Below are 11,705 nucleotides of genomic sequence, written 5' to 3'. Positions count from 1 at the left end.
TGTAACATTTAAAAAATATTAATGACTAAAAAATAGTTTAATGTGGAACATAAATCAAGTATTTCAATATGTAGAAAAAGTGAGAAAGTTCTTATTCTAGGCTCCTTATAATTCAACATATGAGGGAGATATGTAATCTCTTTAAGTTTAATATGAATTGATATGTAAAGTTTAAAAAAATATTAAAATATTAATAATAAAATTAATTTAATATATACATTTTCTAAGGAAATAAATTATATTTATCATGTACTTAACACGGATTTGAAATTGGATGGTAAAGATAACAAATATTCTACTTAACACGGATTTGAAATTGGATGGTAAAGATAACAAATCTTCTACTTGATTAATGTGTTTCTTAAAACTAACATAGATTTTTGTTAACTTTAGATTTACCAATAGCATAAATTTATCTTAACTCTAAATTTACCAAAACTCGAGAAGAATCATCGGATTTTACATTAAAAAAAATCATATAAAAATTTAATCTATCTACACTTTTGATAAAATAAATATAAAAAAATTTAAATTAATAAGAATGCTATCCCATCCCAATTATTTTATTTATAAAATATAGCGTGCCGGTGAATCAGAAAGGCTAATGACTAAAGATTCCAAATAAATGATTTTTGGAAAAGTAGAATCCAAATAAATGATTTTTGGAAAATTAGAAAACATTCACTATCACTATACAGCGTGAGTGGGCCTAATGGTTAAGAGCATGTGTTTCCTTCTAAGAGGTCACAGGTTCAAAACCAGAGGGGGATAGAGTATGTATGCCTTTGTAGACTTAGCAGTCAAATCGCTGCGCAGAAGTGGGTCCCTTGTCCCATAACAAGGGGTTCTCATACACCAATATTGGTGTTGGGTTGGCTGTGACCTTAAAAATGGATATTATTATTATATTGAATATTTTGATAATGATGAGTACCAAATTAAATTAATAACATTCACTAATATGTGTCCACGGATGTTAAAAACGGATGTTAAAAACAGATAACACCACGTATCATTTGATTAGATTGATTTCTACGAAATATATAGTTCATCGCATGCCAGTTCCCCTGTGAAAAAGCTACCAAGTTCAGGGAGCTTGTGACCGTTTGAAGAGGGAAGGAAAAGCAATATAAACCATTTTCCTAGGCAGAACATGTTTTCATTTTCGTATTTACCTTCTTCTCTGCTCTGAATTACTTGGGCTTGGCTTCTTGCTTCTTTCTTGCACATATCTGCCTTCGCTTGGCTTGCTTCTTGTCAGTGTATTTTTTTTCACTGAATGGCCATGCATGTCGTATTTTACAGTCCGTTTTCTATCTTGGTTTTTCTTTTTGTTTGGATTTTCTTGGTTTTTCTATTTGTTGGATGGTAATGGTTGGTGTTACTTAGTTTGTTTTTTTTTCTCTAAATTTTATTTAATTGCAGAATATAGAGCAAAAGATAGATGGACGTCGATGAAACCTGTTATCTTCGACTTTTGTGAATTTCCGAGAAGGTAGGTATTTAATGGGAAGCTGCCTTGTGGTCATGTTTAGAGGTCTAGGCCATTAGGTAAGGATAGTTTTGACCTAATTTCAAATAAATTTTGATGTGCAACAGGAACAGTTGAGGGCTTGCCGTTGAAGAAGATGATGGCACATGAACACTGGTTTGTTTCTATATATGTTTATGTCAGAGGTGGTGTCATAAATGTTTAATGATTTGGTTTGCAGTGAATTTGGCGAGATGAGATGAAGAATTAGGGATGGAGAATATGACAAGTCCTCTTATTATTGTAAGCCATTCATATAGCCCTGTTCCAATATGAGAATGATGAAGAATTTTAGCATTGAATCGAATCAACTAGATGCAAACATTTGTCCATCTCTTTCGTTCTCAGGTTAGGTAACAAAGTAACTCCCGCGGTTTGTTGGTAGTGTTTTGTTGCAGAATGTTCTACGATTTTGGATTTCTGTGAAGTTATCCATTGGAATGGAGAACCAGGTATGCGTTTATTTTTTATGTATAATAATTCGGATGGTTTTTACTATGATAAATGTGTACAAAATATTTGCCGCGTGTATTATGCATAAGAGCCCTAAGAGCTGCCGTTTTATGGTTAATGAATTGAAAGAAGTTAAAGGGATTTCGACATAAAGGAACTAGATGACGGGAGAAGGGTCAGGAACTCAGATTTTTTCCTTTCCCTTTCATCAATGTTGTGCAGTCTCTGTCTCAATCAACTGCCTGCAGTCTCTGTCTCAGTCTCTGCCTGATGGGACGAAGAATTATGATTTTGGTGTCCGGTACGTGCAATGGCAGAAAAAGGTCGTCCGCTTTATTCATTACTCTCCTTTAGGCACGCCGTGACGCCGTTAACACTAACACAATAAACCCATTTAAAATGTTTTTTGGTAAGTGGGTGTAAAATATTGCATACGAATCTGTTCAGCGAAATTTCATTAATATGATTTTAGAAGCCGAAAGTGAACCAGAAGACTATAAATGATTAACTATAAATGATTAACGTAGTTATGAGAGGCCTGATTTCGTGTTCGACGGTTAACTTTTAGTTTCTGTCAATCTTTTGCCGTGTGTCTGCATTTATTTTGTTGCATAGGTTCGACAGAGCAAAATATAATACCGAGTACCGACCCGTCTGAACGCGGCACGAAATTTGCAGTTGATACGAAATCGTCATTCGGTCATTCTTGATTTGTTAAATAAAAATTAACTCTGAATATGTAAACAATTCACGATTTCGATGACTTTGGAAGCGATTAAGACTTTTATTTGCCATTTCGATTTCTGACTGAGCGAATCAACTAGACACACATTTGGTTATCTCTTTCATCCTCTGTTTATATAATCCCTGCGGTTTGTTGGAAGTATTTTGTTGCAATATGTTCCATGATTTTGGATTCCCGTGAGGAGGACGTTTATTTTTTTTATGTATGACTATTCAGATGATTCTTAAGTGATAAATATGTACAGAATGGTTGTCGTGTGGTCGATAATGATTATTCATAGAGCCCTAAGTGCTGTTTTATGATGTTATCGCAACTTCATGGAGAGCCCTAAAAACTTAGTAGTGTTTTAGCTTATCGAAAGAAATTTCGACATAAGAAAAATTAGATGACGGGAGAAGACTCACGAATTCAGGTCTGTTCTGATTTATTTGAGATTTCTTCCTTTTCCTCTCACAAATGTTGTGCAGTCTCTCTCTCATCAATGGCGTGCAGGGAAAGGACGAAGAATGTGTAGACTACTCTTTTAGCAACCCGCTAACAGAGACGCCATAGAAAATGGGTTGAACCCATTAAAATGTCTTTTGCTAATTGGGCATAAAATATTGCTTAGGAATATGTGTTCATCAAAATATCACTAAAATGATTAGCGTAGTGTGAAATGCCTTATTTCATGTTGGACGGTTAACTTTTAGTTTTTGTTTATCATTTTGCCGTGTGTCTGCATTATTCGTTCAGGCGACAAAACAGACTCGTCTAAGGGCGGATTGACACTCGCCTCGTTGATACCACCTCGTCTCGTTGATACGAAGACGTCATTCTGTCGTTTTTGTTATGGTAAACTGCTCACCCTATAGATGTCTGTTCAGAAAAAAATCGTTAAAATATGGCGCTGACCCTGGAAGAAGTTAATGCTTATTATTTCTTATTTCGATTTCAGACTGAACCTGTCACAAATTAAAAGGGTTTACTATTGTGCAGAAGGGTTTTACTATTTTTTCGATTTCAACGTATTTCAATACACAGGTATGTGTTTATTTTTAATTTTTCTCTATTTTCCTTTGGCAATTATTGGTTATTAATTTGGTCTAGTGAATGATTTGAAATAAGCCCCGATTTGCAGTAGGTTAAACAAGAGGATTTATTATTGAGAAAGTAGATGATACGAGGGATGCTTTTGTTTCAATTTAAAGGGCTGACATTTTCTTCCATACGTTTTGTTTTTGTTCGTTTGGGCTGTTTATCTCATTTATATATAATCAATATGGTGGCAGATTCTGATTGTTTTCTAATTTTTGTGTGTAGCCATTGAGGAGATGAGACGATGTTCGAGTGAAGGAGAAACAACGAATTTGTATATAGCCATTGAGGAGATGAGATGATATGCTAGTGAAGGAGAAACGTCGAAGAATATGGTTAGTCCGGATCAGGTAGATACGCATTTTTGAAATGATCAAATTTTTTGGAAATTGCTTTTCTTATTGGTTTTGACCTAATAATGAATTGAAAGGTGGTTTGACATTGAGAAATAAGATGAAAAGTGGTTTGAGATTGAGAAAGAAGATGATAGGAGACGCACGCTTTAGAGGCCACATTTGTTTTGTTTTGGGTAGTTTATCTTTAATGTATATAATTCACAAGTTTTTAATTATCATTATGTACGGAATAGTTGCGATCTGGTTAATAATTGTTATTTAGTTGCGTTATTTAAGCTTTTAGTTTGTTTGGTAGTTGCTTGATAGGTGTTATTTATGCTTTTAGTTTATGCAGGTTCTTTGCTTATTGCTTTTGATAATATGGAAGAAGTTGATTATAGAAGCCTCGGTGCTCGCATTTATGTTGGTTTATTTGTGTTGAAGAATCTAGGTCAAAGTATTGTAGTGTGATTCTTCGTTACTTGATAACAATTTGTGATGCACTTTGACAATTTATCTTCTTCTTCTTATTAGTGTGTGTGTTTCATCAAATTGCTACCAAAACAAAATAACAATAACACAAAGTTTGGCTCTCTGCGAGGGACAAAACCTCTCCACTCTTGAGAGGAAAACCCTAGACCCTTAACTAGGATATCCTCCAAGCATAAGTCAAATCCTTCTTCTTTCTGCACTATAACTTCCGGCACATGGACCTCTGTCTTTCGGCACTTTGCTCCTCAGCACTTCATCCTTTTTTTGCTACTTGTTTAAGTTATACTTTCTTCTTCTTAGGAGAAACCCTAAAAAATTAGGGCTTCTTTACTTCCCTTTAGAGAGAACCTTCTTCGCTTTCCTTAGGAGACCTTGTAGACCTAGTTACACATCCGAATGAGGCTTCTAAATGTATGCCTTTAACTGTTGTCAAATCCACAAAAGTATACTATTGAGATCTTCACACGTGTGGACAGAAACCCTAAATCAATAGGAACCAGGTGAACACTTCATCCTTCTTCTTCAAGAAGTATCCAAGTCTTGTGAAAATAATCATCCGTAAAGGTGAGATAATATAAGTATCCTTCCAAGGAGTTTAAGGGCATCATACCATATATGTCGGAGTGGATCAATTGTAATATATCTGTGGTCTTGCCATTACTTGAGGGGAATGGTCCACTTGTAAGTTTTCCTTCAGCACATCCCGAACATAGACCTTCATGCTGGACTTTGAACTCGGGCATACCTGTCACCATCTGTCTCACATCAGGTAGGGCCTTATAATGAAGATGGGCGAACCTCGGGTGGCATAGTTTAGATTGTAGAGATGTGTCGCAAGACATGGCTCCCAATGGACTTCCTCCAACTTGATATAAAGTGTCAACCCTAACCCTAAACCCAAGAGTAAAAGCATCTTTAAATTTATTTTTTTCCAAACACATACCTTTTCATCGATAAAAGCCACTTTGAATCCTTTGTCTTCCATTGCTGAAATGGACACCAGGTTCTTCTTCAGATTGGAGCCCGATTGTATTGGTGCAGAAGAAGGACGGGACGTGGAGACTCTGTATTAACTTTCGGGCGCTGAACAAGATCACTGTCTAGAATAGGTACCCTATCCCACGTACTGATGACCTTCTAGACCATCTTAAGGGGGCTTCAATAAGATTGACTTGAAATTCGGTTACCACTAGGTCTCTATCGAACCCTCCGACGTGTGGAAGACTACCTTCAAATACAAGGAGGGCCTTTTTGAATGGTTGGTCATGCCTTTCAGGTTGGTGAATGCCCCCACAACCTCTATGAGATTTATGGAAGACGTCTTGCGACCCTATCATTGTCGTGGTGTATTTAGATGACATCTTGATCTTTAGCCAGAGTTAGGAGCAACATATCCACCATGTCTGACAGGTCCTTCAAACCTTGCGACAACACAAGCTATGTGCCAATTTGGAGAAATGAACCTTTGACATGACCAAGGTTCAATATCTGGGGTACATCATTGATGAGAAGGGTGTGCATGTGGACCCAGCCAAGATACAAGTCATTTGGGATTGGCCACCCCCAACCACTCTAATGGTGCTTTGCATCTTTCTGGGTCTTGCCAATTTCTACCACAGGATCGTGTTGGGGTTCTCTCATATCACTTGGCCTTTAGTTCAAGTCACCAAGGGTGGAGAACAAGCAAAAAAATTTTGGTCTGAATCCCAACAAAAGGTGTTTTCCAAGTTGAAGTATTGCCTCTGCTCTACACCAATGCTCACATTACTAGACCTGCAACAACCATTTGAGATTGAGACAGAGTACTCCGAATATGCTGTTGGCGCAATTCTTACTCAATAGGGGCATCCAATGGCTTACCACAGTGAGACACTTACAGACACAGTTTGAAAGTATCCCACTTACAACAAAAAAAATGTATTCCATTGTGCAAGGCATGCTGTCAATGGAAGCATTACATTATGGGGAAGAAAACGGTCATCCACGCAGACCATCAACCCCTACAATTCATACAGACACAAGGGAAGTTGCATAATGATCTCTAGTAGAAATGGTCCACATACCTACAAAAATCTCATTTTAACATTAAATATAAGAAGGGAAACACCAATAATGTTGCAGACTGCCTCAACCGACCACCAGTCATGTCGCTGATCATTGTGCTCAACTCTTGTGGGCACGAGATTTGAAAGTGGTCACATCTTTACCAAAGCGATCCAAAATTTGACAGCACATATTCTGTCACCTAGGACACATCTATGTTCCTTCAAGCGAGCATGCCAAGATGATTTGGGAGACGCCCTACAATTGGGTCACTAGACATTTTGGAGTAGAGAAAACAATGGTGGTACTGCAAAAGTATTTTTATTGGCTGAAACTTCGTGAGGATGTTGGGAAGTACATTAGATCCTGCACCGCCTGCGTGATTTCCAAACCAACCATCAAGAAACAAGGCATGTATACCCCTCTACCTACTCCTAGTCAACCTTGGGAATCTATCTCCATGGATTACATGTCAGGCGTTCCTTCTACTAAGCATGACAACGATTGCGTTTTCATGGTGGTCGAAAGATTCTCTAAGATGTCCATCATGGCGCCTTGCAAGAAGATTATCACAAGAAAGGCCACTGCTAAGATCTTCTTTGAGTGAGTGTGGGTACACTTTGGGATCCCACAGTCCATTATCTTAGATCAGGATAGTAGATTCCTAAGTGCATTTGGTCAAGTATTTAGTCAATGCTGGATACCAAACTTGCTAAGTCCACGACATTCCACCCCCAAACTGATGGCCAAATAAAGGATGTGAACAAGATGATCATACACATTTTGCGCATGTACAACTCGAAGCATCCATGCACATAGTATGAAAGCCTCCCCTATGTCTATCATAGCTACAACAAAGCTCTCCATATCTCAATGGGCCATAGCCCCTTTTAGGTAGGGTTGGCATTTCATCCATTATGTCCCATTGATGTGGTCATACCATTTGCAGCTACTTAGGAAAATTCAACTCACGTCTAGTCCGAAGTCGACAGGGCTAAAAACTTCATTGTGCACATTCAACACGTCTGCCAATAGGTCCATGATACATTAGACAGAGCTAATGCTAAGTACAAGCAACACCATGATCAACATCGAGTTTCGCACAAGTTCTAGGTGGGTGACAAAGTTTGGCTACATTTGTAGAAGGAGCACCTCGCTGAACCCCACTGTAAGCTTCGCCCGCTCCGATATGGTCCATACACCATCACCATGGCTGTAAGTGAAAATGCCTTCAAGCTCAACATCCCATCGTTCCTTGGTCTGCACCTAGTGTTCAATGTAGAACACCTTCGACCATACTTTCCACCCTTGTTGGACACATCCGACATTGCAGAACAAGTCACACCAGTAAAGCTCATTCCAGAATGCATGGAACATGCCACAACTGATCAAATCATGGACACACAGATCAAGAACACTCGCCAATAGAGGATCCAGCTATATCGAATTGTCAAAGTATGCCAACTCCTTTACCAGGGCAAGTGGTTCATCAGGGACTAGGTTCAACAGAAATTTCCTCACCTCATGGAGGCTCTGCATGCAATGGGGACCATTGCTTCCTAAGGAGGGAGGATTGATCCAGATGGATATTGGTGGCCACTCGCCTATTCCACCTAGACCTCCTTTTAGTTTCATCTATTTCCTTGTTTATTTCATCATTTACTATTTTTATCATTTTTTGGGTCTTGAACTTTCGAAGCAGTTTTGACCCCTAAACAATGTTTTTTTGAGGTCTGCAGCAAGCCCATTGTCATAAGTAGGGGATTGCGACAAATCATGTAGTACTCGGATAGACTGTTCCAACAAGGTAGTGTATGCGCCAAATGGAGATAATATGACCAAGTTACGGCCCCGGGAAGTTGGTTGCCCAGCTAACCCCAACAGGGCCCACAAACTTTTGGCATTACATCTCCTGGGGTTACATTTTTGGTTGTTTAGGGTTTTCTGTTGTTGTTCAATAACAAATAGGCCCTTGAGCCTCATTGTAATATAGTTTAGAGGCATGTAGCTGCCACATCTCTTCTCAGAGATAAGCTGCTATTGCCCGAGTTAGTTTATTTCCATTCTCTTTGTAAGCATATTTCAATATTTTGATATTAATGAAATAAAGTGTTATTTCTGCTACATCTATGTATTTATGGTTATATCTATAATTTGTTGCATTCCTGTTTATGTTTGGATCAGACTTCACCCACTTCGTGGGTGTTGTTGAAAGGGTTGATGCTGAGCAGGTTTTTGTTGGAAATTGCATAGCGAATCCCAAGTCTGTCAAAATCCCATGCACCAACACTGAGTGTGATCGTAACCTTGGATAAGGTCTTTCTTTTCCCTTTCATCCAGAGACTCGATTGGACCTTCAATTCTTAGTGTCCAAGAAGCAGGATGGTGGTGGGGGATTTGACCCTGTGGAGGACTTGACAGTAAGGGTTTTACCCAAGAATGTATTTTGGAATAAAAAAGGCATAGAGGTTTGGGATTTCTACGATGTTGGAATTCTTATGCTTCTGTGCGCTCATATTGGGGATGAAATTTATGTTTCCCTATGGGGGGCACAAGGCTTCAACTATTAGTGTTCCCTATTAGCGGTCGTTGTGTCAAAAGATCATTATGTGCATGGTCGCTGTGACTAGTGGGTAACTACTGCATCGACCTATAAGCCCCTTACCTATCTGTTTCCTATATTTTGAGGATGCTCTATTTCAGTTCTTTTTGTCTGAAAGGTAGATTAATTCTTAAGCATATTCATGTTCCTTCCTTTCAAAATGCACCATTCTTTTCTTCTGGATCTAAACTATATGCAACTAAATTTGGATGGGATCAGAGCCCATATCAATTCTTTATTAAAATTTTATATGGGAAGACCTAAACCTTTTTGGTAGGGAGCTCAGACACTGTCAGCACAGTGAAACTGATCATCAGGGTTAAATGGGGTATTCCTATATTTTCTAAAAGCCTACAATATGAGGGGAGGGTACTTCAAAACTCAGTTTAGATCAAAGGCTATAATATACAAAGGAACTCAATTGTAGTCCTGCATATGGGGTTGTGGGGTAGAGCTCTTAGTGCTAGAATGCCAAAAAAAAATGTGACCTCTTTCACAGATGTAGTGAAAGGGAAACCTTCCTCCTCAACAGAACATATCCAAAACACTCATGGTCCATACATTGTTGAACAAATGGAACATTCTCCAGATATGGAAGTTAATTTTACAGAGATAAACTCCCTCGTCACTTCCTTGTAATCAAAGGCGATAATACGTAGGTTTAATGACTTTTGGCCAAAACCATAAGCATTACATCAATGCATCTTTTCCTCTTGGAGAATTAACTGTGACCTTTACTTATGCTCCAAAGGCTTATTTATAGTCCAATTTGATATGCATAAAGATTATGATTTTGTTTAAAATGAAGGGCCTTGTTTTTAGGGTAATGTTGGGCTCTTCACAACTCCATGGTTTCCAAAATTCGATCAAACAAACATGGCGGTCTCAAAAATGCTAGTTTGGGTGAGACTTCCAAATCTTCCTCTTCCCTTTTGGCACCATAAGGTCCTAGAGAATATTGGAAACACCTTGGGAAAATCTTAAAAAAGGGATTTTGTAAGTACAGAGAATGGTATTTTCACCTTTGTTAGAGTATGTGTGGAGATCAACCTTAACAAAGGTTTACCAGATCACATTAATTTAAAACACAAAGAACTTCAATGGTCCCAATTCCTAGGCTACAAGAACATGATATTCAAGTGTATAAATTGTTTCCAAACAAGACATTTGCAGAACACATGTCCACAGATAACAAAGAACACAACAAAATAAAAAATCACATAAGCCTAGAGGATGACACTTTAGAAATCCACATTTATCAGAAGAAGAAGAAGAAGAAGAAGAAGAAACTATGAGAAATCTAGCCAAAGAGGAAGGGGGCTTTTAGGATTAAAATGCCACTACTACCCCCAAACAGTGTGGGACAAATACAGTAATGATCCATGGATAAAAAATTCAACCAACAATGCCTCAGATGGAGGATGAATCAAGGGGTACAAAACATGTCTGTGTATCAAAAAGCTCAGTTTCAGGTAAAGAACACCCTTTCGAGTCAAATGTGGGTGTTTTGGCTGTAGTTCTAGTGGGCCCCAATTCTAGAGAATAACAACAAATCTAGAAACAAGAAAGGAAAGAAGGGGAATATGAGTGATTTCTACATTACTTGATCTTTCCCCTCTGTATTTTATTATTTCTCTCTTTTTTTTCTTCTCTCTTTAGTTTCAAAATGTAAGCATATAACAATAATTTTCTTCTTTGTTAGTTCTTTGTAACACAAGGATTTGGGCAGATCCTTGATGAATGCACACATCATGTGTGTATATACAAAATTATTTTATTTTCAAATATGAATGAAAGTATGGTTTTCTTTTTGTCGGAAAAAACATTAAAGAAAATATTATGTAAGTGATTTAAATTTTATTGAAAAGAAAATAAGGGAAAAGAGTAATACCATGTAAATATTTGGTGAACTTATATCAACATTAAAGTAAATAATTATTCATTACATATAAATTGTATCAGATTTAAGTAATTATTCATTACATGTAAAGTAGTTATCCATGGCAGGTATGTTGTATAAAGTTTGTTAACAAATAAAATCATTATATAAATAATTATCTAATGCTTTAAATGTATGAATATATTTAAGCAAATAAAAAAAATATAGTTGGCAAAATGTTATATAATGTGGAAAATAAAGTATACCAATGCATGTAGCGCAGATTGTGATAAGGTGTTCTATTAAGGCACTCCATGGTGTAAAGGTCACCAATATGAAACCTTGTGGGCAAAAAATTCATCCATGTTAAGGGTTGGTGTGGCCTAGGCTAGGTGTGATCCCTGAGTGATTTTGATAGTTTAGATGCCTCAGGGTTGTAGCAAATCAAGCCACGGGTTAAGTGTGCTAGTCATGAACTCACATTACCTAACAAACAAAAAAAATGGAAAATAAAGTAATAATATGTAAATATGTAGTGCTTTCATATT

General features: G+C 37.4%; 1 long non-coding RNA gene across 1 annotated transcript; it reads left to right on the top strand.

Moving 5' to 3' along the window:
* The first annotated feature begins 2,807 nt into the window (after positions 1 to 2,807).
* Positions 2,808 to 4,157, top strand: LOC149214270 (uncharacterized). Its single transcript, XR_016250383.1, has 3 exons — positions 2,808 to 3,563; positions 3,667 to 3,752; positions 4,032 to 4,157. It is a non-coding gene; the product is annotated as an uncharacterized LOC149214270 (long non-coding RNA).
* The last annotated feature ends 7,548 nt before the right edge of the window (positions 4,158 to 11,705 follow it).

The sequence above is a fragment of the Pinus tabuliformis genome, chromosome 1_1, assembly GCF_031772625.1.
Source record: "Pinus tabuliformis cultivar Carrire ecotype Pingquan chromosome 1_1, CPIR1, whole genome shotgun sequence".
Classification (NCBI taxonomy): domain Eukaryota; kingdom Viridiplantae; phylum Streptophyta; class Pinopsida; order Pinales; family Pinaceae; genus Pinus; species Pinus tabuliformis.
The sequence above is the reverse complement of the archived record's forward strand: the minus strand, read 5'-3'. Positions and strand labels throughout refer to the sequence as shown.